The sequence below is a fragment of the Geotrypetes seraphini genome, chromosome 10 (assembly GCF_902459505.1).
Source record: "Geotrypetes seraphini chromosome 10, aGeoSer1.1, whole genome shotgun sequence".
Lineage (NCBI taxonomy): Eukaryota > Metazoa > Chordata > Amphibia > Gymnophiona > Dermophiidae > Geotrypetes > Geotrypetes seraphini.
The window spans coordinates 87,854,756-87,874,992 of NC_047093.1; the positions used below are offsets into that span (position 1 = coordinate 87,854,756).

Below are 20,237 nucleotides of genomic sequence, written 5' to 3' on the forward strand. Positions count from 1 at the left end.
AGGATGCCATTATTTCATAGGCTTCTAGTGAACTAGACACTATTCCAGTGTCTCTCAAACTGTGTGCCACAGCACAGTGGTATGCCCCGAAGAGATTCCAGGTGTGCAAAAAGAGATTCCAGAATTTTACTTTATTTTTTAAAATTTCCTTCATAAATGACATGTATGTCGCATACGCAAGAGTCTGTCAATGTTATGAGCATCTGTGTGCGTAAGGATACAACCGCCCAGGCAAGCATCATTGTTTGATGTGATTGGTCCTTAAAAACTAACGGTAAGTCATTTTATTTTTTATGCAGCAGTTATCCTAACTTGAGCAACAAAGCAATTGAGGCTTTTTTACCGTTTGGATCTACTTATCTTTGCGAACATGGATTTTCAGCTCTGACAGAAATTAAATTGAAAAAAAAGGGAATGGCTGCAGGTGATGGATGATGAAATGTGTATCTGCTGGTCGACTATCAAGCTGCGTTTTGAGATAATTTGACTCTAAAGCAAGCACATCCATTGCATTGATTAGCAATTCTATTCTATCTACTTTTGTTTCACCGTTGTTACAGTTATCCAAATATAGCATAAATTGCTTTAAATAAATAACTCTGAAATTTAATTTTTTTGTTGGGTTTGCAATTTTATAATTTCAATTATCATGTGCAGCAAAAAACATTTGCTCCATTTAGTGTGCCGGAGCTTAAAAAAGTTTGAGAGACTGCACTATTCTATAAGGTAGCAGCTAAGGGCTCCTTTTACTAAGCTGCGTTAGGGCATTAACGCACGGAATAGAGTGCGCTACAATGCTGCGCACGCTAGATGCTAACGCCAGCATTGAGCTGGTGTTAGTTTTAGCCGTGTAGCGTGGGGTTAGCGCGCGCTAATCTGCATGCGCTAAAAATGTTAGCGTACCTTAGTAAAAGGAGCCCTAAGTGTAATTGTACTTAACTGCAAGGGGGTGTACAAATGAGTGGAGCATGGGTAGACCATGAGTACAGTATATTTCCCAGTTATGTGATAGTTTATGGAATGCTATAAATTACGCACATCACTTGGTACATCCGTCACATAAAACAGAGTCTTCAAAACATAATTAAAACACTCACTGGTCATATTACTATAAAGGCCTGATGCAATCAATGTAAATTAAATTGTTATTAAGATCTCGTGTGTCGCAGCTCATCTGAAAGAGTTCCATAATTTGAAACCCTCGATAGAGAATGCACATTGTCTTTATTGTCTAATGACAATTCCTCTGTAAGGATTATAACAGGTGGTAAATTCTTAAAGAGGCAACTAGAGGGAGAGGGAGTCACCACCTTAAAAATAAGGTGTTAAAAATAGTTTTTATTTCACTGTGTACCTCTGGAACAACAACAAAAAAATATTCCTTTGGTGGCCAACTCCATACTCCAACCCTTCATCATGGTATTCACTGCTAGTAGCTTTATTCATGTCTTCTAGAGAGACACCAGGTTAGGCTGCCAGCAGAGAGGGGGGAAAAAAGTAAAAGTATCTGGAATCTACTCTAGCAGCCTGTTTGTTTCATGAACGCTATTCCGTACTTTTCACAGATAAAGTATTCCAACCCAGAGTGTTTAACCCATCCTATTTTTTATTAGATCAGTTCACCCAGTCTGAATGCATGCACTTTGCTTAAACTATCTAATATAATAAAACGGTAAGCCGCGCATGCACACTTCCTAAGCGTGCGTCCGTTTTCCATGAGCCGTAGCACACATAGGAAGTGCGCATGCGCGGCTTACGGTCTGGCCTCACAAGGCAAGACAAGTTGATATTGGCCGCCGCGGCTGCTGGCCGCCCGAAGCTCGCTCTCTATCTTCCTCCCTCCCCCCCCCAGGCGGATGTCGACCGCGGCGGCCCGAGGCAGATGTCGGCCGCGGCGGCTGCTGGCCGCCCGAAGCTCGCTCTCTCTCTTCCTCCCCCCCCCCCAGGCGGATGTCGACCGTGGCGGCTGCTGTTGGCGGCTGCAGGCCGTTAACATAAGTAGGCCATGGAGTTCAGCAGGAAGGTATGGGGGGAGGAAAATACTGCACAGGGAAGTGGGGTGGGAGGGAAATGCTGCAACACACGGAAATGGAGGGGCAGAAAAGGGGTTGATGGACAGGGGAACAGGTGCTGAGGAACAGGGAGGGGGCAGAAAAATGAAGACAGGGGGAACAGGAAGGAGGTGATGATGGACAGGGGGAGGTAAAACAAAGGGAGAAGGGCTTCTGCTGGATAAGGTGAGCAGTGATGGGGTGGTGGAGGACACAGGGAAGGTAAAAGGAAGGGAGAATGGACAGGGGGAGTAGGCAAGGTGTGGTAGTGGACAGCCAATGAAAAAAAAAAACAAAAAACAGATAGAAATACAGAAAGCGGCTAAGGAGAGAGAGAAAAAAATAAAGACAGACACACACACATATATTCTAGCACCCGTTAATTTAACGTGCTATAAGACTAGTCTTAACATAATGCTTCAGAGTTATTTTAAAATACTTTGCTTAAACTATCTTAACATAATGCTTCAGATTTATTTTAAGATATAGAATTGTCTTACACTCTTATTAATCCTATACCTCCAGAGTTTCAGTATATGCCTCCTGTGTTCAAAAGGATGAACATAACAATTCTTTATTTGGAAAAAGTAAAAATAATAAATTCAACATACTGAAGTATTAATGAATAGTTTAATTTTTAAAGGAATTATTTGATATTGAATAAAACATAGCCAAACAGTGGCATAAATTCCACTCACTGTGACACAAACAGTGGAGGTGACCAGAATAAACAACTAAATGCTACAAGGAGCTTGATCATTTTAATATTATAATTCCCTTGCAGCCATCCCCCACTTAGAGGGAGCTGAATCCCCATTGTGGAGGCTCTTTCCAACGTTGTCTCTTGAGGAGCCTTAATTTGAACTTATGCTGCTGTATAAGAGCAAACATAAAGGAATATAAACAACTGATAAAAGAAAAAAGGAAAAAATTATACTCATCCAAAATATACACATCCAACACAAGCTCAAAAGGAATTAACACTCATGAATTGTTCAATCTAATTAAAAATTTATTCGACACCACACGCCACAGTCAATCAACGCACAACATAAAACTTCCATCAACAGACGACCTAGCACAACACTTCAACTCAAAAATTGTGAACATAAGGAACAATGGCCCAACAAACAACACAGATGAACAACAAATAACCAACATACATGAAAACGAAACACCAGTAGACATGTATTGGAACTCCTTTCAGGACCTAGAATGGAACAGCTTCATAAAACTATACAACAAATACACCAAATCAAACTGCATCCTAGATCCCTGTCCACCCAACATAATGAAAGCAGCCCCTTTAGACTTTAAAATAACACTATGGACTCATATGTCCAACAATTTAAAAAACGGAAAATTCCTATCAAAAAATGGTCACATTATAATCACCCCAATCCCAAAAAATCGTAAACTACCCCTAACATCAGCAACCAACTATAGACCAGTAGCATCTATCCCATTTTTCGTAAAAATAATGGAAGGCTTGGTACAAACCCAACTGATGGACTACCTAGATCGGTTCTCACTGCTACATGAAACCCAGTCAGGCTTCAGACCTCTGTTCAGTACAGAGACGGTGATAGCAGCAATCCTAGAATACCTACGTAACCTATTTAGCAAAGGCCACAAAGCCTTAGTGATGCAATTCGACATGAGCTCAGCCTTCGACTTGGTGGATCACAAAAAACTACTACAATGTTTAGATTCAATCGGCATCGGAGGCGAAGTGCTGGACTGGTTCCGAGATTTCCTCACAACCCGCACATATCAAGTCCGCTTTAACTGCAATCTCTCAAAAACATGGAGAAACCCATCAGGCGTTCCACAAGGGTCCCCACTATCCCCACCACTCTTCAACGTCTACATAGCTTCATTGGGCACGCAGCTAACCCAGCGAGGCATAAAAGTATTCAGCTATGCAGACGATTTCACAATCATAATCCCATTTACGACATCCCCCTCTGAAACCATCCCCACAGCAACTGAAGCGCTAAACACGATGGAACAATGGACCACAGATTTCAAACTGAAGCTCAATTCAGAAAAAACTAAATTCTTCATAGCCTCGCCACACGCACAGAATACGACAACATCACTACACATTAACAATCTAAACTACCCCATTCAACCAACGATGAAGATCCTAGGAGTAATACTAGACCAAGGCCTAACCATGAAAGACCACATAGACTCCTTAATCAAAAGAGGGTTCTTCACTCTATGGAAACTTAAGTCCATTAAGACGTACTTCCACACTTCAGCTTTCAGAATGCTAGTACAATCCCTAATACTAAACCACCTGGACTATTGCAACATCACCCATCTGACGATCCCCCAGAAACAATGCAAAGACTACAACTGATACAAAATGCAGCAGTCAGGATGATTTTCGGGCTGAAGAAGTCCGATCACATAACCCCTTCTTATCGACTCCTACACTGGCTGCCGATGGAGGCGCGCACAAAGTTCAAGCTAGGATGTCTCTGCTTCAAAGTATTAAATGGTCTAGCCCCAAAATACATTACAGATCTCTTCTCATTCCCAACCAACAAACACGAAAGAAAAACACACATGAAATTTGTCTCCCCACCGGCTAGAGGGTGCAAATATAAGAGACACCATCAACAACTGCTATCATATCAAGCAGCCATATGGGGTAAAGACCTAGAAAAACAAATTGCACACACAAACAACTATGAAGAATTCAGGAAACACCTAAAAACTTACCTATTCTTGAAATACCTAGGCAACGAACCGGAACATTAACCCCCCTCGTAACATCATCACATAACTAAACTTGCAATCTGTTAACCCCAACCCCTAATCACTAACTATGAACACTCTATTCAATTTACGGAATATTTCTAATTCTGTGCAAACAGCTTGGCACTTCCCGGCCTTGCAACACACAAACTGTTGTTAACATTATTAATATTATCAGATGTAGACTGCTTTACTCTTTAATTCATTGTACGAGATGTATACTGATATACTCTTTAATTCATTGTACGTAAAGTTTCTCTTTATTGTATTGAGATGTACACTGCTATACTCTTTAATTCATTGTACGTAAAATTTCTCTTTATTGTATCTACATTTTCTTTTATTGTATTCACAGTTTCTTTTATTGTAAACCGCCTAGAAGTCGCAAGATAGCTGGCGGTATATAAAAATAAAGTTATTATTATTATTATTATTATACAAAATACTTACTCCTGCTGAAATTCTGCGCAATGCAGAATTTGCGCAGAATTGCAGTCATTCAGAATTCCCACTTTTCTGCACAGAATCTTGGATGGTGTCAGCTATCGGCAGTGGTATAGAGAGGGTAGGAGGCGCCCGAGGCAGTCGAGCCCCCCCCCCTCATGCCCTCTTCTCCACCCTCCTCCTTCTATGCCCCCACTCCCTCCCTTTCCCCTGTATCTCTTTAAATCTTCACCACTATGATCAGCTTCTCCGGCCTGCTGCTCGCGCTGTCAGCTTTCCCTCTGATGTTGCTTCCTGGCCCAGTGACCAGGAAGTGATTTCAGAGGGGAGCCAGGCTATAAATGTGGAGAAAGAAGACACTGAGAATGGTAGAACCCTGAGGGAGAAGAAAAGGTAGATGAGAGGATAGATATAACAGAGAGTAGAAATATGGCAATGGGAGTACATTGAAGATAAAAGGGAATGGAGGGCTGAGGAAAAAATCAAATGGGAGGGGGAGAGAAGATGGAAATTTGATAGGTAGCTGAGAAGGGTAAGAAAGAAACAGAAAAGAGCTAAAAAGGAATGATCAACATGTTGGAGGCACAATTGGAGGCACCCTTTTAGCTGAATACAAAATTACAAATGCCAGGACAAACTTCGCAGGAACCCCAACCCGCCTAGAAGAGATCACCATGCCCTTCACAGAAAAAGAATCAACTGCAGCAGATAGAACCTGGTCCCACTTCTCCACAATACAATGGTCTAACCTTAACAAACTCTATAAAAAATACAGACACGCAGCTTGCAACCTCAACCAATGCCTTCCAAACCTGTTAAAAACCTCCAGCCTAAAATTCTGCACTCTCCTCATGCAATGGATACAAACCATGCTCACAGATGGCCTTTTCCCACAAGACCTCTCTGAAATCATCATCACCCCGATCTTAAAAGACCCAAAAGGAGCAACAGATCAACCATCCGACTACATAGCCTCAATTCCACTAGATGTCAAGCTAATGGAAGGCTTCATAGTAAGACTCCTCACTAACTACATAGAAAACCACAACTTGCTCCACCCTAAACAGTCTGGATTCAGAACCAGTTTCAGCACTGAGACACTACAAGGCTCCCTTCTGGACACAGCTAGAAAACATCTCAGCACAAGCAAAAAAATGCTGATTATACAACTAGATCTCACCGCAGCATTTGACCTGGTAGACCACGACATCCAGCTACAAGTACTAGATACAATAGGAATGACAGGCAAAGTACACACCTGGTTTCAAGGATTCATACAATCCAGGACCTACAGAGTAAAGACAAACAAAGAAAAATCAGAACCATGGTCCAACCCCTGTGGCGTATCCCGAGAACATAAGAACATACGCAATGCCTCTGCTGGGTCTCAATGTTGAACTTCATCTGCCATCTCGTCGCCCATTCTCCTAGTTTGTTCAAGTCCCTTTGCAATTCTTCGCAGTCCTCTTTAGTCCGAGCTCCATTAAATAGTTTGGTGTCGTCCGCAAATTTTATTATCTCACACTTCGTCCCTGTTTCTAGATCATTTATGAAGATATTAAATAGCAGTGGCCCGAGCACCGAGCCCTGCGGGACACCACTCGTGACCCTCCTCCAGTCCGAGTAGTGGCCCTTCACTCCTACTCTCTGTTTTCTACCCTCCAACCAGTTTCTGATCCATCTATGTACGTCTCCTTCCACCCCATGGTTCTTCAGTTTCCGGAGTAGATGTTCATGGGGCACCTTGTCAAAGGCCTTTTGGAAATCTAAATATATGATGTCTATGGGGGTCTCCATTGTCCATCCGTTTTGTTATGAGTTTCATTTTCATGCGGTGTTCACTGTAATTGGTGCCAGCCATTACTTTGGTCTTTTCTAGTGTTTTTATTGCATTACTTGGACATTTGTATTAACACATCTTTGGTTATATTGTTCAACATCAAGACTCCAGAGGTAGGCCTTCTTGGGCCAAAACATGATCATGTTGATTCTGTTTTATAATTACCATATTTTTTGCTCCATAAGACACACTTTTTTCCATCCAAAAGTGGGTGGAAATGTCAATGCATCTTATGCAAAGGTACTTTTTTTTAGACACCCCACCCCCCATCCCGATGTACCTTTTTTTAATGCCCGTGCCCCATACAGCTCTCTCTAGCATTGGTCAGCGCCCGAACCCTCCTCTTACTCTCACCCGCAGTGTCCAGATCTAGCATCCCACCCTCATGATGGGTGGGGCCTTACCTCCAAGCTGCTTCCTGACACTGTGACCGCCGCTGACCTAATTACAGCAGCCTGCAGAGCGACCTTAGCAGGTTGCCATTGGCCTCTGAAGCACGTTGCCTCTGCCGCAGTCCCGCCCCCTCCTCTGACATTAGGGGCGGGACCACGGCAGAGGCAACATGCTTTGGAGGCCAATGTCTGGACTGTAGGGAGCATTAGGTAACATCTCCCAGCCGTATTTGTGTAGTTTTTCAATGATGACATTCCCTATGTGCGGACGAGCGTTGTTGTGAAGAATGAGTGGCCCAGCCAAGAGCAACTGAGGTCGGGTTTTGTGCATTTTTCTGTGCAATTTTTGCAAAAAATCATAATAATACACTTCCTCCACATGGAACTTTGTCTGTGATGATGATGCCTTCATGATCATAAGCAAAAATCATCAATTTGTTTACTTGTGATTGAGCTCATCGATATTATTTTGGTCCTGGGGAAGATGGAGCTCTCCACTCATCATTGAAAAATGTAATGTAATGTAATTTATTTCTTATATACCGCTACATCCGTTAGGTTCTAAGCGGTTTACAGAAAATATACATTAAAATTATAAGTAAGAAAGGTACGACTAGGAGGTGTTACCTTATGTTCTCTACAGTCCAGACATCAGTCCACCAGACTTCAACATTTTTCCAAAATTGAAACAACTTATGCGTGGACATTGTTTTGCATCTCTGGAAGAGCTTTCTTCCGCCGGTACCCGAGCCGTTCAACAACTGAATCAAAACGGTGTTTTGGATGAAATAATGAAGTTTCCCAGATGTTGGGACTCGGTCATTGCAAAGCAGGAAGACTATATTGAAAGATTATAAAGAAATACTTGAAAAAAAATAAAACATGTAAATTAAAAAAAAAAGTGTGCATTATTTATGAAATATCCTTCGTATATCAAAATTGGATATTAAAACAAAGATGTGAAGAACATTGGATATTTGAGCCAATATAGAGAAAGGGCTGAGCATTTGAGTCTGCATCATAGGAAATGGTTATGGACTAGTATAAATATGACATCTAGAACTGGGTGCTAGTAAAAACACTTATAGCACTATAAAGTGCAATGGAAGCCGTAGAAAAATGGATGATGAACCATAAGCTGAAACTAAATACGGAGAAAACCAAATTCCTACTACTAGAGAAGGAACAAAAACCATCCATAACAGAACTAGAAGTAAACACAACCAAATATCCAATACAGAGCACTCTCAAAATTCTGGGAATTCAATTAGACAGATGCTGTACAATGCAAACCCAAATACACAAAATCATACAAAAAGCATTCTTCACCATGCGAAACCTAAGAAAAATAAGAAAATTCTTTACCAAAGAACACTACAAGATCATTGTACAATCCCTCATACTTAGCTCCTTAGACTACTGCAACAGCCTCTACCTGCCATGCCCAAACAACATGATAAAACAACTACAGACCGTCCAGAACACAGCCTTCAGACTCATCTACTCCCTTAGCAAATTTGACCACATCACCCCCGCCTATGTAGACTCTCACTGGCTGCCGATAAAAGCAAGAACTCAATTCAAACTCTACTGCCTACTATTCAAAATAGCCCATGGAACTGCCCCCATTTACCTAAACAACCGCCTTTACCGCTACCGATCACCCAGATCAAGGAGAACTCAGAACCTATTCACCTTCCCCCCTCATAACGGTACCCGACGTAAGAAACTTTACGACAGCCTTCTATCGACACAGGCAGCGGAAATTGACCCCACCATCACCAATCTGCTGATCAAAACAACAGACATCAAAGTGTTTCGAAAAGAAATCAAAACATTCCTATTCAAAAAACACGTCCTTACTTACTAATCTCTCCCCAATCACACATGCTCTCCCCCCCCATGAATAACACTTTAATCAACTCCTCGAACCACACCTACCAAAATGATTCAGATCCCTACATAAGCATCTACCACCTGTATCCAATACCTCTACTCCTTCAATGTTAGATAACTTTCTTCTTTTACCCGAATATACTGTTATTCCCCTCTGTATCCTGTAATTACCTTCAATGTCAGGTAACTCTTTTCAGTTACCCGAATATATTGTCATCTCCCACTGTATCCTGTAATTACCTGATTCTTGCTATGTAATTTTATCGGAAAAATTCCCCACTGTATCCTGTACCACCTGTATCCAATACCTCTACTCCTTCAAAGTTAGATAACTTTCTTCTTTCACCCGAATATACTGTTATTCCCCTCTGTATCATGTAACTACCTTCAAAGTTAGGTAACTCCCTTCGGCTACCCAAATATATTGTTATTCCCCACTGTATCCTGTAATTACCTGAATCTTGCTATGTAACTCTCTCGGATAAATTCCTGATATCTTTAAATTTGTAACATTCTACCATAACATGTAACTTACTTGAATCATTGTTTATGTAATTCTCTCGGTAATGTCCAGATCTCTTCTAATTGTAATCCGCTGAGAACCGCAAGGCACAAGCGGAATAGAAATCACTAATGTAATGTAATGTAATGTAAGTTGTTGCAGATACAGCAGAGTTGACTGTTGTCCTTCTAAATGTGCCTTTATTTAACCCAATCACCTGCAGCCTCTAAAGCTAAGAGAAAATTTCAGCTGCAGATTCCCTCTCACATGTGGAAAAAAAAAATCAGACAACAGCTGGCTCCTATCACAACAGGCAATATTTGCAATTTAAAGGTGGGATGAGGCAACATAAAAGACCCGACGTCAGAAGTGACGTGGAGGAGGGGGAAGGCTTGTAGGCCCGGCGATTGTGCAGTACAGTCGCTGCAGCGCCTGGCCTATTGCTGCGTCAGGGAAGCAGGGCGAAGCAGGAAGAAATCCTGGGCTCCGAAAACGGGACATTTCGGGTGTGCTTCAGGACAACGGGACAAGGTAATTAAAAATGAGACGTTCCCGTTCAAAATGGGACATATGGTCACGTTAGGTATACCCAGCCAGAATATCCACAATGAATAAGCCTGAGATAGATTTGCATAACAAGAAGGTAGTGCATCCAGTTCTATAAGTATCTGATGCGCATTCATTGTGAATATCCTGAACAACAGACCAGCTGGGTGTGTCCTGAGGACTGGGTTCTACCTGGTATGAAAGGACAGTGGTAGTAAAGGGGGTGAAAATAGAAAAGGAGGGCTGCCTTTGCTGTAATCTCCACTGCCGCCACTATATGTTAAGCCTGCATAGGTCTGCCTCAGTAATTCTGCAGATATTGGCCAATTCTGCAATGATTATGCACCGTTCCAGCTGCAGGACCTCTAGACCAGTGGTCTCAAAAATCAAACCCTTTGCAGGACCACATTTTGGATTTGTAGGTACTTGGAGGGCCTCAGAAAAAAGTAAATGTCTTATTAAAGAAATGACAATTTTGCATGAGGTAAAACTCTTTATAGTTTATAAATCTTTCTTTTAGGCTAAGTCTTAATAATAATAATATTGCCATTTATAGCTAAAGAGACATATAATGAAGAAACTGTTTTATTTTACTTTTGTGATTATGATAAACATACCGAGGGCCTCAAAGTAGTACCTGGCGGGCCCCATGTTGCCCCCGGGCTGCGAGTTTGAGACCACTGCTCCAGATGAAGTCCCTGGATATTTCAGCCACAGAATTCACCTATCTAAAATTGTGTGTCTTGGTAAATCAGTTTCATAATTAGTTTAGTTTGACCGATAATGCCTATACAACTGAAATAAGAGGGCTACCGGGTAAATTATTCAAACTTGTTGCTGTCTTACACCATTATCATCACTACACAATAGAAATGGTAGAGTGCTTTTCAACCCTGAACATCATTGCGTGTTTGGGAGAGGGTTCATGTTGAAATTCCATTACTCATCTGGTCTATTTAGTAGGGTTGTTTATAAGTACAGAATGTACTATGGGGAAAAGCAAGAACTGTGGGTTGTGTGTGTGTGTGGTGGTTTTTTTTTTTAAGAGGGTCTGCTATTTAGACAACATTGTTAGCAAAATACAAGAGGCATTAGTCAAGAGACATTGGGAATCTGTCATCTTTTTCTTTCCACTGTCATTCCAATGTATTTTGGTGCTTTTAGCTCTGTCTTTTTATAAGCAGAAAATCCAGGGCTCTACTGGATCCTTTGGTAAATTCACCCCCAGTTTCAAAGCACAGTTAGTTTAGTTTCAAAATTTTATGTCCCTACTCTGTCCCCAATTTAAGGAAATGTTATTTACTAGTGTCTCAAATCAGTAGCTATTGTGACCAATAAAATACATTTTGCGGAAGTAAGAAGAAATCTGAAAGAAAATCCATCTAAAAACAATATTATTTTAGAACCACGATGAAATCTGAGCTAAAGAATTATTTGCTAAGAAAAGGAGAGTGTTCAGGTGCTTTTGAAACGTCTCAGCCGGATCCTGAAAACAGATGTACTACGGCTTCTCTGTATGTGGATCCATTAAACATGTATCATAACTTGCAATGACTCTAGTTCTCACCAGGATTAGTACACGTGTCTCATGTTTGGCCCTCCAGCCTCAAATTCAGGGCAGGATTAGCCAATAGGCCAAGTAGGTATGTGCCTAGGGCCCGAAATGGTCAGGGGGGCCCGATGAAGGAGGGCATCAACATTGTTTTTTCCAAACGGTGATGACCCCTCCAGCATCGATCGGCAACGTGGCTCCCCCCCATCGACATAAAGTAAGACAAGCAAGCAACACGGGTAAGAAAGGCAATGGGAACTGTACTTGTGCAAGCGGTGCTGCTTGCCCAAAGCTTCCCTCTGACGCAGCTTCCTGTTTCCGCCTGGCGCATGGTGGGGCGGGGCGGGGCAGGGGGGCCCAGTGTACTTGTGTGCCTAGGGGTCCTCGACAAATTAATCCTGCCCTGCTCATATTCAGACTCCGTATCCTTGAAATTCCTCTTCTTTGGAAAATTTTCCCTTTCTGTGATTTACTGGAGCCCATCAAATATTCAACTACTTCATATAGGGGTCATTTTACTACGGTGTGCTAGCCGATTTAGTGCGCGCTAAACACTAACGCATCCATAGACTCTAATGGGCACGCTAAAATGCTAGTGCATCTTAGTAAAAGGACCCCATAGAGATAAGTAGTAGTAGTAGTAGTAGAAATCATGAAAGCGGCTCCTTTAGAATTTAAACTATCTCTGCTGAATTACTTAGCCCCTAACCTAAAAAATGGAAAATTCCTCACTAATAATGGTCACATAATAATAACCCCAATTCCAAAAAATAGTAAAGAATCATCAGCGCTGGTAACCAACTATAGACCAATAGCATCCATTCATTGTAAAAATCATGGAAGGATTGGTACACTCCCAACTGATGGAATATCTTGATCAGTTCTCTCTCTTGCATGAAACTCAATCTGGCTTTAGACCTTTGTTCAGTACTGAGACAGTAATTACGGCTATCTTAGATAATCTGTGTCTCTTGTTCAGTAAGGGCCTTAATGCCCTGATCATGCAATTTGATATGAGCTCTGCCTTTGACCTAGTTGACCATGGGAAAGTGCTACAATGCCTAGATACAATTGGCATTAGGGAAGAGGTGTTGGACTGGTTCTGAGGCTTCCTTATGTCCCGTACCTATCAAGTACATTTCAATTACGATCTCTCCGATACCTGGAGCAATCCATCTGGCGTACCGCAAAGATCACCACTATCCCCATTGCTTTTCAATGTCTACATGGGTGCGCAATTAACCCAGCTGGGGATAAAAGTATTCAGTTACGCAGATGACTTTACGATCATCATTCCATTTACTAACTTTCTCTTGGAAACTACTCCCAAGGCATCAGAAACATTAAATTTGATGGAGCAATGGATGACTGAATTCAAACTGAAACTTAATTCAGAAAAAACAAAATTTTTGTAGCTTCGCCACACCTGCTTGACACCAAAACACCGCTATGCATCAATAACCTTAGTTATCTATTCAGTCCATTATGAAGGTACTGGGTGTAACACTAGACCAGTGCTTGACCATGAAGGAACAGGTAGACTCCTTAATCAGAAAGGGTTTTTTCACTCTGGAAACTTTGATCCATTAAAGCATATTTTGATATGCCAGCATTTACAATCCTGGTGCAATCCCTGATATTGAGTCAACTTGATTACTGTAACATAGCAATTTCCCAAAAGAACATGCAACGATTACAATTAATGCAAAATGCAGCGGTCAGACTGATTTTAGGGCTGAAGAAGTTTGATCATGTGACACCTTACTACCGACAGCTGCATTGGCTACCAATGGAGGCACGTGTGAAGTTTAAGTTTGCCTGTTTCTGCTTTAAAGTACTATATGGACTAGCCCCTAAATACATAACTGTCCTTTTCTCCTTCTCAGCCAACAGACATAAGAGAAGTTCACATTCGATCTTTGTTTCCCCTCCAGTTAGAGAATATAAACTCAGAAGAAACCATCAACACCTTCTCTCACATAAGAACATAAGAACATAAGAAGTTGCCCCCGCTGAGTCAGACCAGAGGTCCATCCTGCCCAGCGGTCCGCTCCCGCGGCGGCCCATCAGACCTAGTGATCCCTGATTAATTTACCTCTAATCCCATCCCTATAATATACCTCTACTCTTATCTGTACCCCTCAATCCCTTTGTCTTCCAAGTACCTATCCAAAGCTTCTTTGAACCCCTGTAGCGTGCTCCTGTTTATCACATCCTCTGGTAGCGCGTTCCATGTATCCACCACCCTCTGTGCGAAAAAGAACTTCCTAGCGTTTGTTCTAAACTTCTCCCCTTTCAATTTCTCTGAGTGCCCCCTTGTACTTGTTGATCCCCTTAATTTGAAAAATCTGTCCCTGTCTATTTTTTCTATGCCCTTCATGATCTTGAAGGTTTCTATCATGTCTCCTCTAAGTCTCCGTTTTTCCAGGGAGAAAAGCCCTAGCCTTTTCAGTCTGTCAGTATATGAGAGGTCCCTTTATTAGCTTAGTTGCTCTTCTTTGAACTCTCTCAAGTACCTCCATGTCCTTCTTGAGGTACGGCGACCAGAATTAAACACAGTACTCCAGGTGCGGGCGCACCATAGCACGATACAGTGGCAGGATGACTTCCTTCTTTCTGGTCGTGATACCCTTCTTAATGATACCCAACATTTTGTTTGCTTTCCTTGAGGCTGTTGCACACTGTGCCGACGCCTTCAATGTTGTGTCTACCATCACTCCCAGGTCTCTTTCAAGGTCGCTCACCCCTAGCGCTGATCCCCCCATTTTGTAAGTGAACATCGGGTTTTTTTTCCCTATATGTACGACTTTGCACTTCCCTATGTTGAAACTCATTTGCCATTTTTTGGCCCATTCTTCCAGTGTTGTCAGATCTTTTTGGAGATCTTCGCAGTCCTCCATGTTATTTACCTTGCGATATAGTTTGGTGTCATCCGCAAATTTAATAACCTCACATTTTGTTCCTGCCTCCAGGTCGTTAATGAATATGTTGAAAAGTAGCGGTCCCAGCACCGACCCCTGTGGAACTCCGCTCGTGACCCATTGCCAGTCTGAGTAATGGCCCTTTACTCCAACCCTCTGTTTCCTGTCCGCCAACCAGTTTTTGATCCATCGGTGGACCTCCCCTTGCACCCCGTGGTTCCATAGCTTCCTTAGTAGTCTTTCATGTGGCACCTTGTCGAAAGCTTTTTGGAAGTCAAGGTAAATAATATCTATGGATTCCCCTTTATCCACCTGGCTGGTTACCCCCTCAAAGAAGTATAATAAGTTTGTGAGGCATGACCTGCCCTTGCAGAAGCCATGCTGGCTCGACTTTAGCTGCCCATAGTTGTCGATGTGTTCCCAGATACTGTCTTTAATCAGTGCTTCCATCATCTTTCCCGGGACTGAGGTCAAGCTCACTGGCCTGTAGTTTCCTGGGTCTCCCCTTGAGCCTTTCTTGAAGATGGGCGTGACATTTGCTATTTTCCAGTCTTCCGGAATCTCTCCAGTTTTTAAGGATAGGTTGCATATTTGTCGAAGTGGTTCAGCTATTTCGTTCCTTAGTTCCTTGAGTACCCTTGGGTGAATGCCATCCGGACCTGGCGATTTGTCGCTCTTTAGCCTGTCTATCTGCCGGAGGACATCCACCTTGCTTACCTCTAGTTGGACCAGATTTTCATCCTGCTCTCCCTTTACGATCCCTTCAGGTTCCGGAATGTTGGTTGTGTCCTCCCTCGTGAAGACTGACGTGAAGAACTTATTTAGCCTGTCAGCTATCTCCTTTTCTTCTTTTACCACTCCCTTTCTGTCCCCATCATCCAAGGGTCCCACTTCCTCCCTTGCTGGTTGCTTCCCCTTAACGTACCTGAAGAATGATTTGAAGTTTGTTGCTTCCCCCGCCAGTCTCTCTTCATATTCTCTTTTTGCTTTCCTAACCACTCGGTGACACTCCTTTTGGTGTTTTTTATGCTCCTTTTGGTTCTCCTCTGTTTTGTCCTTTTTCCATTTTTTGAATGATGCTTTCTTGTCACTTATCGCCTTTTTTACTGCATTTGTTATCCACACTGGATTTTTTGTTCTATTTTTTTTTTTGCACCCTTTCCTGTACTTGGGGATGCACAGGTTCTGTGCTTTGTGCACTGTGCCCTTGAGTAGGGCCCAGGCATTTTCTACGGAGTCCATCTTCCTTGCGCTGTCATTGAGTTTCTTTCTCACCATTTTCCTCATGGCATCATAATTCCCTTTTTTGAAGTTAAGTGCAGTCGTTGTAGTTCTTTTTACCTTTGATGATCCAATCTCTAGCCTGTACTGGATCATGTTGTGATCGCTGTTTCCTAGTGGGGCTAGTACCACCAGCTCCTTAGCGGGTCCCCCTAGTCCGTTGAGGATTAGGTCAAGAGTGGCATCACCCCGTGTTGGTTCCGTGACCAGCTGTTCCATGAAACAATCCCTCATGACCTCCAGAAATTTGGTCTCCCTCATGCAATTTGAGTGCCCAATACTCCAGTTTATTCCCGGGTAGTTGAAGTCTCCCATCACCACCACTCTTCCGCTTTTGCATACCTGCCTCAGTTCAGCTTCCAGATCCTGGTCGATTTCTTCCGTTTGTCCAGGTGGGCGATAGTACAGACCCAATTTTGTGTCTGCTCCAGTTCCTCCTGGTAGCTTAACCCATAGTGATTCCAAGTCACCCGCCCTTACTGTTGTTTCCATCCTGGTTGAAGGTATGGATTATTTTATGTATAACGCTATTCCTCCACCCTTCTTGTGTGACCTATCTCTTTTATATAGTTTAAAACCTGGTAAAGCCACATCCCATTTATTGTCATCAGTCCACCACGTTTCTGTGACTCCAATTATGTCTAGTCCCTTTTTGCTGGCTAGGACGTCCAGCTCTCCCATTTTAGCCCTTAGGCTCCTAGCATTAGTGTATAAGCAAAGTAAGTCCCGTTTGTTCGCCTTTCTTGCTGTTTTTCCTCGTGGTTTAGCGCTCCTGGCGTCCCCCTCGTGAGTAGCCAGACCCCAAGCCTCGTCTCGGTCATCCTCCTCCTGTGGTGTGTCTGTTTCGTCCTCAGCTTGTTTCCCTGTTTTTGGTTGTCCCTCTGGAATCCGTTGTTCTCTATTAGTGCTGCTTGTCAGTTTTATTCGTGCACTAGACCCCTGCATTTCTCCCTTAGGTCCTTTTTTCAAAAAGTTCCCACTCAGTCCTGAGCCCTCTTTTACAGCTCAATATCTTTGGTCCGTGTCCCCTGCATTGCGTCCTTAGGTTCTTTTTCCAAAAATTCCCTCTCAGTCCCGATCCCTTTTTTACAATGTCCTTGCTCCATGTCCATGGCTCTGGGCCCCTGTAATGCATCCTTAGGCCCTTGTTCCAAAAATTTCCACTCAGTCCCGAGTCCTCTTTTACAATGTCCTTGCTCAGTATCCTTACTTGATACTTTTGTCCGATGTGTCAGATCGACTGTCGGCTTTCCCCTCTTCCTCAGTTTAAAGCCAAATCTATGACGCTCTGGACGTTGCGTGGACATCAGTCAGCATTATGGGGTAAAGATCTAGAACAATTGCTTACGCCTACTACCTATGGGGAATTCAGGAAACGCCTAAAAACATATCTGTTCCTGAAATATCTAGGTAGCTGACCCATACAACTCTTTCTCCTCAATAGCTGATCCCTTGAGCTGTTAATCTCTAGCTTCCACCATGTTAAGTTCAATCTATTTGTACCTTCTTTTAATCTTTGTAAACCGCATAGAACTTCATGGTCCTGCGGTATATAAACTGTTGCTATTATTATTATTGTTTTAGCGCAAGCCTTGCACTATTTTAGCAACTCTCCCTTTGGGAGGGTATGATCTCCGGAAAATAATATAATACTCAAACTAAGGGCTCCTTTTACTAAGCTGCGCTAGCGGTTTTAGCACATGCTAAGCGCACTGCATTGCCCCACCCGCTAGACGCTAACACCACCATTGAGCTGGCATTAGATTTAACGCGTAGCGCGGGGGGCAGCACGCACTAAAAACGCTAGCGCACCTTAGTAAAAGAAGCCCTAAGTTCTTACTACTGACATATAAACAGGTAATTGGCTTATTTTTCTGGTCAAACATACTTTTATTTATGTAACTAAAATACAATTAGTTATACTGAGAAAAAAATGATATTGAACTTCTTTAGGAATTATGACAATGTCAGATCTCAGCAAGACTTTGATGTTAGGGACTACAGTATTGTTAATTTTTTTTTTTTAAGAAAAGATTGAAAGATTTGTGTTCAAGAGCATAGAGTTTACTTTTATTCTCTGCTTTGTCTTCAGATTAAATAAACCCGAGTGTCACTTGGCGAGTAAGAGCTATGATCTGAGGATAAGGAAAGCAGGGTGTTGAAATGGCCTCCTAGTTGACCCCATTTGGGACACAATGGATTAACATCCACTGCCAAAGCAGGAGGTTTAAAGCTCCTGACAAGAAAAAGAAGAAACCCATATCTGAAGAAAATAGATTTCAGAAAGAATTCACATTTCTCACTGGAATTTCCATCTGCAGAACAGTCCTGCTCTGTTTCTTCAAGCTGACAGCACATATTACAAATGCCACCAACAGTGTTCAGAAACAGGTCCTGGATTTGAAAATGCCAAGACGTTTTTTGTGTTAAAACATGCTTTTCTTATTTATAAATTGTCTTTCTTTAGCAATGTCTGAGCATTTTTCTGGACACTTAACAGAACACTGCTTTTGACTCGGTGTGAAAGCAGAGAATTATCGAGATGCCATATACTGCAAGTACTGTGAACACATCCCTTCTTTTCAAACTCAGGCTATGAGCTATTGCATCCAGTTCCCATATGTAATTAGGAATAGTGCCTTTCGGCTTTGGTGGGGCATTACTCTCACTGCAATTAAGCTATACAGCTGCTGAAGGAGAGCATTGATGGATTCCACTGGGACTTTCCCTACTACCTTGTTTCCAGTAGTTCTCATATCAATTGGCTTAAGGTCATTTTAGGACATGATCCTCCAGCTTCTTTGTTTCTTCATAACTGCAATTCACAAAGAAGACTGTTTTCTTTTTTAATCAAAACTTTTCAGGGGGAAAACAAGAAAACATGAAACTTAATAAAGAAAATTCCTGATTAAGTGTGAAGGGTGGGGATAGGAGGAGAGTTTTCTGCAAACAAAAGAACAGTGATGAAAATCCTTTCTAGCTGTCCGTGAAATCAGCTGCTCCCAAATCTGAGTTTGTTTGAATATGTTCAACAGGCAGGCAGGCAAGCAAGCAAGCAGGTGCAAACAAAAATGAGCCTCATACTCCTTCTTCGTGCAACTTTCTGCCCATTCTTTGCCAAAAGCCTGCTAGGAAATACAGTCCATTACCTCAACAAGACACAGAGTGGCTTTTCTCAGAGGAACCACATATACTAAAAAAACTAAAGTACACACCATAACCCAAATACTTTACTGTTGGTTGCAAGATAACAAGATAGACTCTGCAACCTCCTGAGACCTAAGCATATTATAAAGAGGGTTTCTGAGTTGGAGTTTTAAATATAACATCGATAAAGCATTCCTGATAAACATTAGAAAAACACTGCTTCCTCTAGTATATTCTTGCCGCTCTGGTGGCTTCTCTTGTATCCTCTATTCAGTTTTTATTCTCTTTCTGCAGTGATGCATCCTAACTGACACAATTGTACCCAACGATAGGACCTGTGGTGTGAAACATTGATAAGCACAGATTTTTTTTTTTTTTGTATTATCAAAGAATATCCAATTGGTTTGAAAATGAACACCTAAGTTTACTATTTATAATATCGAATAACTTGAAGACATATTTCCAACACCACAAATGTCATTATTATATATGGACCTCTCCAAATGGCATGTATAGAAATCAAATTGACTACATCTGCGTAGGACAGAGATGGAAATTGCAGATTTGACCACAAGGACTAATTAAGGAGCTGATTGTGTAAGCGACCATGAGTTTTTGGCATGCAAGATCAAAGTAAAGCTTCACAAGAAGAAGATCATTAGAGACCTTCCAAAATATGATACTGAAAATATTCCATCAGACTATTGGATAAAACTAGACAACAGATTTGCTTGTCTTGATACAGGAGATAGAGAGCCCAAAGAGTTATGGAATGACATCAAAACCATAATTAGTGATAAAGCTAAAAAACAAAACAAAAAACAAACCAATCCAGAAGAGAAAGAAAATCAAGAAATTGCCTTGGATCTCAGAAGAAACCAGAAAGAAGCAGAACA

The 20,237-nt window shown here is 42.0% G+C and overlaps 1 protein-coding gene across 3 annotated transcripts in view; it reads right to left on the minus strand.

The window, feature by feature from the left end:
- Positions 1 to 20,237, minus strand: part of PAPPA (pappalysin 1) — a 644,537-nt gene that overhangs the window by 320,657 nt on the left and 303,643 nt on the right. The window lies entirely within an intron of this gene.